This window comes from Cynara cardunculus (assembly GCF_001531365.2).
Source record: "Cynara cardunculus var. scolymus isolate 2C chromosome LG 12, CcrdV1, whole genome shotgun sequence".
Lineage (NCBI taxonomy): Eukaryota > Viridiplantae > Streptophyta > Magnoliopsida > Asterales > Asteraceae > Cynara > Cynara cardunculus.
The window spans coordinates 9752309-9763952 of NC_037539.1; positions in this window are offsets into that span (position 1 = coordinate 9752309).

The following is an 11644-nucleotide window of genomic DNA, read 5'->3' on the forward strand; positions in this document are numbered from 1 at the left end:
TGCAGTTAGTTACACGAATACAGATATGGAGCTTTAATAAGTTGTACTTACGCACAATCTACTTGTAATCTTGAGTTTTAAGTAATATGCATTAATAAACAGTACTTTACGCATAAAAAGAGGTTTTTAAGAATTTTTGTCAAATGTTTTATAATATAATATAGATATATATGAGCAATCAATTGCAAACCACCCTCTTTTGTGCAAACCATACAAACTGATCTCATCTATCCATTTTTTTGATCAATGGTCATGATAAAAATGTGTTATATTAGGAAATTAAAAAATTAAAAAATTAAAAATTATTGAAAAAAGGGCAAATTTGACAAATCACCGATATGGTTCCATAAATAAAATAACACTCACATTAAAAATAGATCCAACTAAGGAGCAATGAAACTAGGTATATCCTAATAAATTATGAAACATAAAAACATACTTTAATCAACAAAAAATAATGAAACATTTTGAATACTAAAGAAAATATTTGTTTCATTAAACGAATGAATGAAACTATTTAACCGTTTATTGAATGAACTCATGTGACTTCTTGTCACCTACAATGAAAGATGAACCATTTGACATGTAGTAGTGAACGATATATGAAACTATTTCATTAACGTTTATATGTGTAGGATTAGACTCTTAATAATTTATAATCAAACTAATTTTAAAACAAGAGATACCCTAATAAACAATGAAACATATAAAGAAGGAAACACTTTTGAAAATTGAATGAAACATTTTGAAAACTGAATACTTTATTTTTGTAAGTGAAACTTTTTCATGCATAAAACATTTCGAAATATTAATAAATTAAATTCAGCAGTGAAATTGTGTTTATGGTCACTATTGAACATGACATTCGTTTCATTACTCAAACTACATATTTTTTTTCAATGAAACGAAATCAAATTTCATATTGTAGTGCTTTTACAATTCATATTTTAATAAGATACTTTAATAAAATAATAAAAACTATTAATTGTAAAAAACTTATATTGAGAAAAATTGATTTACCACCTTCTATATTAAATGTTTCTATTATTACATTTCCATAATTAAGAGTAATTATTATCTTCCAATATTAACCAATATACAATCAAATGACCATTATACCCTTACTTATTAAAATTAAAGGAAAAAAAACGGAATTTTCCTATTGGTCAAAAGTTGTTTGCATAGTTTTCATGAATTGGACGGTTTGTAATATAACCCGCCTCTATGAATTTGTGTCAAATATGAACAAAAATTGACATATATATGAACTTGGACTGCATAACATTTATGAACACAATATGAACATAATAAGAATAGCTGCTACACGAAAGAAAATAAAAAAAAAATAGGTATAAACACAATATGAACAGTTTGTGAACAATAGTTCTTTCATTGTGAACACATTCAGGAGCGAGCCAATTTTGAGATATGTAGCTAGTGTACATAAGAACACAATATGAACATTTGTGAACAATAGTTTCTTGATTATGAACACATTCAGGAGCAAACCAATGTTGAGATATGCAACTAGTGTACATAAGAACACAATATGAACACATTCAGGAGCGAGCCAATGTTGAGATATGCAACTAGTGTACATATGAACACAATATGAACAACTTGTGAACAATAGTTTCTTCATTATGAACACATTCAGGAGCGAGCCAATGTTGAGATATGCAACTAGTGTACATATAAACATAATATGAACACTTGTGAATAATAGTTCATTCATTATGAACAATAAGTTTATCCATAATAGCTTGAACGATACCGAAAACTTTACTACTGGGTCTCTTCTACCAATCACAAATATTAAAAAAAATTATAGATAGAAAAATCAATATTATAAAAAACAAGATCAATAATAAATTAACAAAAATTATAAATTCAATATTAGATGCCTTGATTTCATCTCCCTACTAGAACGTATATGAACACACCTGAATGTATATGAACACTAGTTGCAGTCTATGACAAGTTAAGCATCACAAGCGGCTAATGGAGCCGAATGGTTACCAGATTTGGATTGCATAACAAATTAAGTTGATGATCAACTAATTCCATTTGAACATATGAATTGGGCTCGTAGTAATAATTAAAGAAAAAGCTACCAACACCATATGTACTATAAAAAACGCAAAAACGTCATAATCAACATAATTTCAATTAAAACGAATACAATAACATATTAATCTATTGCCAATACAAACTCTTTGATTATTGTCATCTGCTTGGTGCGACAAGTGTGTTTATTGCATCTGTTTGATGCGCAAGATGGGGTTGCCTCATCCTTGTGATGCGATGAAATGGGGTTATCTCATCCTTGTAAATGCGATGAGTTTGGTTGCCTCATCTGTATGGTGCGACAAATTGAGGTTTGATGCGGTATTTGTCGTTTATATGTTGATTTTTTCAAAGATTGGCTTTTTCAAAATTGTTTTGGTGATTTTCACCCTGTAATAGCTATCAAGGAATAACTCACTAGACCTTATGGTCTAACCCTATTTTTTGTTTTAAAAAATGTGCATTACAAGTCGGGCTCATCTGGAAGGTAAAAGGAGGGGGAAGATGTGAATTGAAGTGTTATAGCTTTACATATGCTTATTTGATGATCATGAATATTTGTGGAAGCTATGAAATACATGAGCTATGAATTTGTTATATTCAAGTCATGTAATTTGAGAGAAAAAGTTTGTTTATAACTTTTGCAAGTGACGATGTATATATTTGGAACCAATGCGTAATATTTGAAATTCATGTTATATGAAACATGTTTATTTATGCAAATATGAGATGGGTGTTACATAAAATAACTAATTTGGTGGTGGTCGGAGGTGGTTCAGATCACTGGTGGTCCACGGTGGTCGACCGTGGTTTAGACAGCGGTGGTTCAGATCGGTAGTGCGGCGGTGGTTCAGATGGCGTTGGTCGGCGGTGGTTCAGATCTGGGGTGGTTCAAATTTGATAGTGGTCAGTTCAGATCGTTGGTGGTCTATAATGGTTCAGATAGCAGTGGTCGGCAGTGGTTCAGATTGTTGTGGTCCATGGTGGTTCAGATGCGGTGGTTGGAGGTAGTTCAGATTGGCGGTGGCCGGCTGTGGTTCAGATCGATGGTTGTTCAGATCGTTGATGGTCGGTGGTAGTTCAGATCGGTAGTGGTCGGCGGTGGTTTAGATCGGCGATGATTCAGATCAATGGTGGTTCAAATCGATGATGGCCGACAGTGGTTCAGATCGGTGGTAGTCGTTCGTGGTTCAAATGGTGATGGTCGCTAGTGATTAAGATGACAGTGGTCGGGCGACGATTCAGATCGACAGTGGTCAGAGGTGGTCAACGATGGTCATTTTGGGTTTTATAAGATTAAGGTATATTGGGTTAAAGACATATTTGGTATTATGAAAATAAAGAATTCCATTTTATCAAAATATCATGTAGGTGCTAAGAAATGTTAAAGTCCTTAATTTGTGGAATTTGTAGGTTTTGAAGAATCTTTTCGTGAAAAAAAATGAACCAAACAAGGGAATGAAATTTAGTCAATGGAATTCAACTTTTCAATTTCATCAAATTCCTTCAAAATCTGCAAATGAATACTCCCTTACTGGTGGTTTAAGGCATCTCCAACCCAACCACTATAAAAATACTAAAATTGATGGGTCATTTGAACATTAAAAAAATCCAACTACAACCACATACTAAGACTATTTTCAATCTAACACTAAAAACACAAAAATGAAGGTGTTTTCATCTCCAATCCAACACTAAAACACTAAAAAGATGGAGTTCCAAAATGTTGCCCTTTATAATTGGAGGTCAATAAAGTAGACCTATAAAAATATATATTAATATTTTATTCAACTTTTTTAATTATATATAATAGACTAATAATTTAATACATTAATAAAATAGTACAGTAATAAATATATATACTATTTTATTATTAAAAAGTTTATAGGGTGCGTTTTTGGTTTGCAGGAATGTTTCTGAGGAATTTGAATTCCCAGGAGGGATTTGGATTCCATGGGATTTGGATTGGATTAGATTTAAAATCAATTCCTGTGTTTGGTTTGCAGGATTTGGATTGGATTTGAAATTCATTCCTCTGTTTTGTTTGTAGGATTTGGATTTGGATTTTTTTTTTTGTAATTATTTTAATCACCAAATCTCTTTCATTTTCTTAAACCTATCTATTTAACCAACAAACCTAAAAATTTAACAATCAAATTTTTTCATCCAAAATGCATATTTAATCAATAAACATTTTCATTCAAAATGCATATTTAACAACAAACATTTTCATCCAAAATACATATTTAATCAACAAACATTTTCATTCAAAATACATATTTAACCACCAAACTCAGTAATCCAAAATACAAATTTAACTACCAACTTGTTCTTCCAAAACCACACATCTACCCACCAAATCCCAAAACGTGTTCACCTATCCGCTTCATTTAAAATCCAATCGACATAAGCTTCCCTATCCGCTTCTTGCAAATCCCAAAACGTGTTCACCTTTTCAGGATCGTCTCTTATCAATGAAATTGCTTTAAACTTCACCCGTTGGGCCAACGTCTGCATTACTAAATCCTTTGCCTATGTAAACGTCTTCTTAAACTAAGTCGATCYATTTCCTGTYCAATTTCYCAAATTGTTAAACATATACTCTCATTGATGCTAAATTGTTAAACATATACTCTCTTGAGTATCTTATTATGTTGTGTGCAAACTTTAACATAAACGGCAATTGTGACTTGTGACTGCAATTTAAAGTAACTATTGGATGGTATAGCCGAAAATAATGATGATATGGGAGGCTTGATGATATATAGTTAGAGATACTTTAAAAACATTAAAAACATATTTAATATTATAATAATAAAAATACATATTTATTATTATACTATTTTATTCAAACATAATAATTATAATATATAATTAATTTTATAAGTACATGGAGAATGAAAAAGAACAAATATTAAGAAAAAGACAAAAGAATTTCATGGTGATAAATAAGGATAATGATCACAATTCTGAACTTGATCCCCGTTTATCTCACTCATCTCGAACCCGTCCCGACTAATTTTCGACAGGTTCGAGGGAAGGAATCCTCGACATCGGGTACTTATTTAGTTAAAAAAATAACAAAAACAATGTAGTCTAAAATTTAAATTATAATGAATCGTCACTACATTAATTACCAATATTGAAAATTAGATATATTTGTCATTTAATACTAAATGTTTACATAGATCATATATATATATATATATATATATATATAGAGAGAGAGAGAGAGAGAGAGAGAAGGGGGGGGGGAGGTTCAAACGAATATTAACTATTTAAGAAAACAAGAAAAAAGTCGTTAATGTATAAGATCACATGTGATTGTACATTAAATGGAAGCGGACGACTTTTGAAGCCACTTAAGTCGTCGAACAAAGTCGTCTGAAATATGTATGATTTCTTATGTGAATCATATATGATTTTATATATTAATGATCTTTTTCTTGTTTTTAATAAAATAGTTAGCATTTTCGTTTGAACCTGTCACTAAATATATATGTATATATATATATATATATACACACACATTTATTTAACAAAAAAATAATAATAGGGGGTGATTAGGGGTGGATAATGCCATATACTCGACCCCTCTTCGGATATGAAATTAAATCCACATCCCCGCCCTGTTAACCATCAGTGGGTACTCGCCTCGATGAGTAAAATTTCGATCTCTAAATCTGCCACAATTTTAATGGATTTATTTATTTATTTTTTGAAAATTAATGATGAATTTATGGTGGAAGTCAACGAAAGTTAACTTTTTCCAATGGACTGGTGATTTTCTGGTAGAAAAACCATTTGAAAAATCCATTAATAAATAATAAATTGTGCTCATCGATGATATATGTCTCCACAAAAATTCTTTATTTTCATCATATTATATATATATAGGGGCACGTTCAAATCAAAATCGTGCATTTCTAAGAAACCGTATAAACTAATTTCGACCAATAGAAAATTTTCATTTTTTTTTAATTGAATTTAATCAATAAGGGTATTTCGGTCATTTACAAATTTTTCTATTAAATATGGAAATTATTAATAAATCTTAATTAAGGAAACGCAATTACACTACACCAAATGTTGCATTAGACAACAAATGTAAATTGCCTATGTTACTTAAGATACGCTAAGACAACAAATGCTATTATATATTGCTTAAGTTTCCTCTAATGCAACATATGTTTCTATGTTGCCTAAATGTGACCTTATGCAACATATAAATAATTCTATGTTGCGTGTATATATCCTAGACAACATACTAGCCTATGTTGCTTTAGTTCAATGTTGGACACTCATATTTTTTTTTTGAAATCCATCAAAGTTTACTTTGTCAACCTATATTCTTATACTATGTTACCTAATATATATATATATATATATATATATTATAAAGAAAAGTAAAACTCCATTAAGAATAGTGGGGAAAGGAAGAAGTAGCAGTAGAAGTGACTAGTGATATTGATGGGTTAAGAAGAAATTAAAAAGGAGGGAACATAAGGGTTGTTGGATCACATGCACATCACGTTCTTTTCTCTTCTTTTTATATATATTATTTATGGCTGATATTATAACTGTTGGTAAATAAAAAAGAAAAACAAAAAAGGGTGTAATTAACAAAAGGTCCTCCTAAACCACCCGTTTTTGGATTTGATTCTGTTCTCAGAACGTTGTTTTCTTCTCATCCTTTGAGGCTAAATGAACCTTTCCTTACCATTGATAACATATTAACGATGTCAATGGGAAAATGTCGTTAAACACTATGTAACAAGGTTCAAAACATATTGTTCTATAGTATTGTTCTTAAACATGTTAGATTGTTTTTTGAAGATCCATATGCCACCAAAAAGAACTCAAGCGTTTAATTTAGCAAAGGCGTCGGTCTTGGGGTGGACTACGGCACGCTTAGAGGGTGATTCGGTAGAAATCTCGTCAGAGGCGATACCTCCCGTCCAACGCCAATTGTACCTTCCGTCTTTGGACTCACCAACTACACCTGCGTCATTAGAGACGAGTACACGTGGGCCACTTGCTCTAGATATACGTATCAATTTTCGCCGCATCCAAGTGGATCCGACGGAAGAACCGGTTACAAAGAAGGCAAAACGAGGAATTATCACCGGAAAGACGATTAAGAGAGACATCGCTAACAATGAAAATAAACGTCTTCCTCTGAAGTGGTCCATGGAAAAAAATTTGCCCGATACAAACAAAGTTTGTAGGATCGCAAAGCAAATTGGGAGCATTGTTCGTGAGTATATTCCAATGTTGACTGATAGTTATTCACAACTTCCACAAGACGAACTCAAGATTGTGGTTGATCAACTTAGCGTAAGTATATTTTTATTGCTATTTTTTTATGATTTATGTCTTATTAATTAATAATGCTTAATTTTTTATTTCATTTTGATTTGTATACGCTTTTTAGGTTTTCTTTGAGATTGATTGGAATGGACCTCCGGGTGACGCATAATTTGATTGGATCCACCTAACTGCGCGTCACTCATACAATAGGTGGAAAACTGATTGCCACACATTATATAAGAAGCAAGGCCGTCTCCCAATCCCAAAGAACTTTGTACATCGGCCAGGTCAATGAGATTTTTTGTGCACACTTTTTGAGAAAGAAACATGGAAGGTATTTAATAAGTAAATAATTTTATATATATATATATATATATATATATATATATATTAGTTTAGATTGTAAAATAAATGTTTCTCATGTTGTAGAATAAATCAAAGAGAATGACGGAAGCAAGGTTGTCAAAGAATAGGATCGAGCACAAATCGGGACCTACTTTGTTCCAGTTTAGGGCTAACAACCTTGAAGCTACCGGACATGTGGCTTCTTATCTCGGTACAATTGCCGAGACCACTACAAGTGAAGACCGTAAAGTAAGTAAACTTGAACTTTTGTTTTCTTGCAATCATGATTTTTATATTTTTTTCATTTGATGTCCAGCATCACTTTTTCACTTTTGACGCCTGTTTTAGCTTAGATTTAGCTTGAATTTATAGAAACTCAAAACTTAAAAGTTGTAGGACTGTTTGTTAGCTTTCCAGATCATCTTTAATCACTTAAATCCGAGCTCGGACGAGTGATATATGCTCGAAATACCATAGTCTCACAATGCTGTCAAAAATATTCTTTTATCCCATTTTCGTTCCAACTTTTTAAAATATAAAAACACATTAATTTAGTTCGTTTTTTACCATTTCAACTCATTAATGAGGGATGATTGACGAGAAATATATAATTGTAATAAAAATAATTGTTTGAATCGTATTTACAGAAACTTGTTGAGGAAGATATTGATAAGATTAAGAACGTTTCTGAAGGCACTCCGGAATCTGCCGGGACGCCAATTCGTTGTCCAATTGAAAAAGAAATATCAATCATCGAGCAAATTGTTGGTCCGTCGGTAGGTACGGTTGTTCGAGGTATGGGTAGCTTGGCGGTTAGACCTGCGAGGATGAGAGGACCGGCGAAGGGATTCTCTAAGCCGGTATCTGCAGTTGATGAGGAAGATTTGCGGCAACAACTTGCCGAGCGTGACGAGGAGATTAGATTGTTAAGAAAGGGACAACATGAGGCAAAAAAAAGAAGTTGTCGAGCAAAGAAATATGATTCAATCATTGATGACTATGTAGGGTGCTAGTGATTCAAACTCTAACACAACAACCCCGACCTCTCACGCTTTAGGTTAAGTTTTTAATTTTGTGTTATTGAACTTGTTGCCTAATTTAAGACTTATTTAGGAAAAATATTATCTTTCAATTATTGAACTTATTAATTTTGTTTGGTTATAAAAGTTGTTTGTATACAACATTTGGTTGTTTGTTTGAGATTCATTTGTAGAAAGTGTGCAAGAAAAAAATTGCATCATGGTACACAAAAATCTTAGGCAACAATTAAACAATATAAATGTTGCCTAAAAGAAATATTATATTATGTTAATTACAGTTTGAAGGCAACATATCTAAATGGAGTATGTTGTCTAAGCTGATATCTTAGGCAACATATTCTGATCGAGTATGTTGTCTAAGCTGATATCTTAGGCAACATATTTAGATAGAGTATGTTGTCTAAGCTGATATCTTAGGCAACATATTCTGATCAAGTATGTTGTCTAAGCTGATATCTTAAGCAACATATTCAGATAGAGTATGTTGTCTAATATGATATCTTATGCAACATATTCAGATCGAGTATGTTGTCTAAGCTAATATCTTAGGCAACATATTCAGATAGAGTATGTTGTCTAAGCTGATATCTTAGGCAACATATTCAGATAGCGTATGTTGTCTAAGATGATATCTTAGGCAACATATTCAGATAGAGTATGTTGTCTAAGCTGATATCTTAGGCAACATATTCAGATAGAGTATGTTGTCTAAGCTGATATCTAAGGCAACATATGTTTTCACTTAGGCAACATAACATTTTGTGTGTTGCCTAAGAAGCCCGCTTAGGCAACATATTCTGATTGCATATGTTGCCTTGGTTTTTATGCAACATTGAAAAGGCAACACTACTTAGGCAACACGGGTTTGTTGTCTTAGCCTTACACAACATATAAACTCCTCTTAGGCAACATTTTTCATTTGTTGCCTAAGTGACATTTTGAGGTAGTGTTAAGGAAATTTTATAAATGATAACATTTAAATATTTAATTATATTTTAATATTAAAAATTTGAACTAAATATATTGTGATGCAATTGAATCTGCTGATGAATCTTGAAGATTGTAAGCCATAATGTAATGAAATCATCAAATCATAGATGAACAAAAAAAAATCAATACAAATGAAAAAGGTTTCATGAACGTGAAACCGGTTCATGTCGCAAATAAAAAACTAGTGAAACATTTTCATGGTGAACCCGTTGCATTGATGGTGTAGTTGATCCATTTAGTATGTGAAGTGGAAAATGAAACGGGTGCATAATGAATTTGGTTCGCCATGAAATAAGCATGATGAAACGGGTACATGATGAATCTGCTACAAAATCTTGAAGATTGTAATCTGCTCCAGAATCTTGAAGATTGTAAGGCTTAAATGAATGAATTCATCAAATCAGGGGTGAAATAAGAAAATTAATGTACATGAAATAGGTTTCATGAATATAAAACTGGTTCTTGGCGTTATTGAACATGAGTAGTGAAACAAGTGCATAATGTATTTGGTTCGTCATGAAATAATTGCATGATGAAACAGGTACATGAAGAAACTGCTCCAGAATCTTGAAGATATACAATATGATCCAGAATCTCTAAGATTGCAAGGCTTAAAGAAATGAATTCATTAAATCAGGAGCGAAATAAAGAAAATTAATTACATGAAACAAGTTTCATGAAAGTGAAACTGGTTCATGGGGTAATTGAACAATGAGTAGTGAATTGGTTTGATGGTGAATCACATTTCAGTGACGTTGAAATGCAAAATAAAATGAGTGAATAATGTATGCGGTTCGTCATGAAATAACTACATGCTGAAACGGATTCATTATGAAACCGGTGCGTCTTAAAACCATTTCATAATGAATAGGGTGCATATTTACATGGTTGTGTGAAGGACATTGAAACAATTTCAGGATAAGGAATAAAAAGGCTGTAACATTAGCGAAAAATGAATAAAGTTCATTATCAATATCATGAAATAACAAATGACGCATCAAACCATGAGTAAAATTTCATGTTTTGTCATAAAATTCTATGAACGCAGTAAACAGTTAAGACAATAAAACTATTTCATATTGTTTTATAAAATTTTATGAACTCAGTAAACAATAAAAAATTTTCATTATCTAAATGTAACAGATCCATCTACCAGTATAATGAAAATTACAAAATATGATCATTATTACGTTGATTAGATTGTTGATGAAATTTTGAAACCAATTTCGTTCATATAATGTAATTCAAATTTTGAAACGATTCATTATATAGAACTGAATATGATGAGTTTTATTTATTTTTTGATATATTTTATTGATGGATGTTATTTAAACGTAAAAATAATATATTGCTTTACAAAATAAAATAGTTTCATTAATAATATGATATGAAGGATATTGTTGCCTTGAATAAAAAATATTATGAATTCATTGTATTTTAATACATGGATGTTATATAAATATGTATTTTTGTTTACCACTTTGCCCTTATTGCTGATAAAAAATAAATTTTTAATATATATATATTTTTAATTTCCTAAAATAAAGTAAACTAATCTTGACCATTGATCAAGAAAATGGATGGATGAGATTGGTTTACACAAATGGAGGCGGTTTTCATTTGAACACTCCTCTATATATATAGGATTAGATTCTGTTGAGAATAAGAGTTAAAGTAGGAAGCACAAGAAGATATCTCCACTTTTGAACGCATATTAGGATGAGATGCATCAGACCAATCCCCGTATCAAATACGATTAATGAATGAGTTTGAGATTAAAGGTGATCAATGGTCGAAATCCCTTTTTATAATTCTCATTTTCATATGCCTATACGTGTATATATATATATATATATATATATATATATATATATATATATATATATATATAT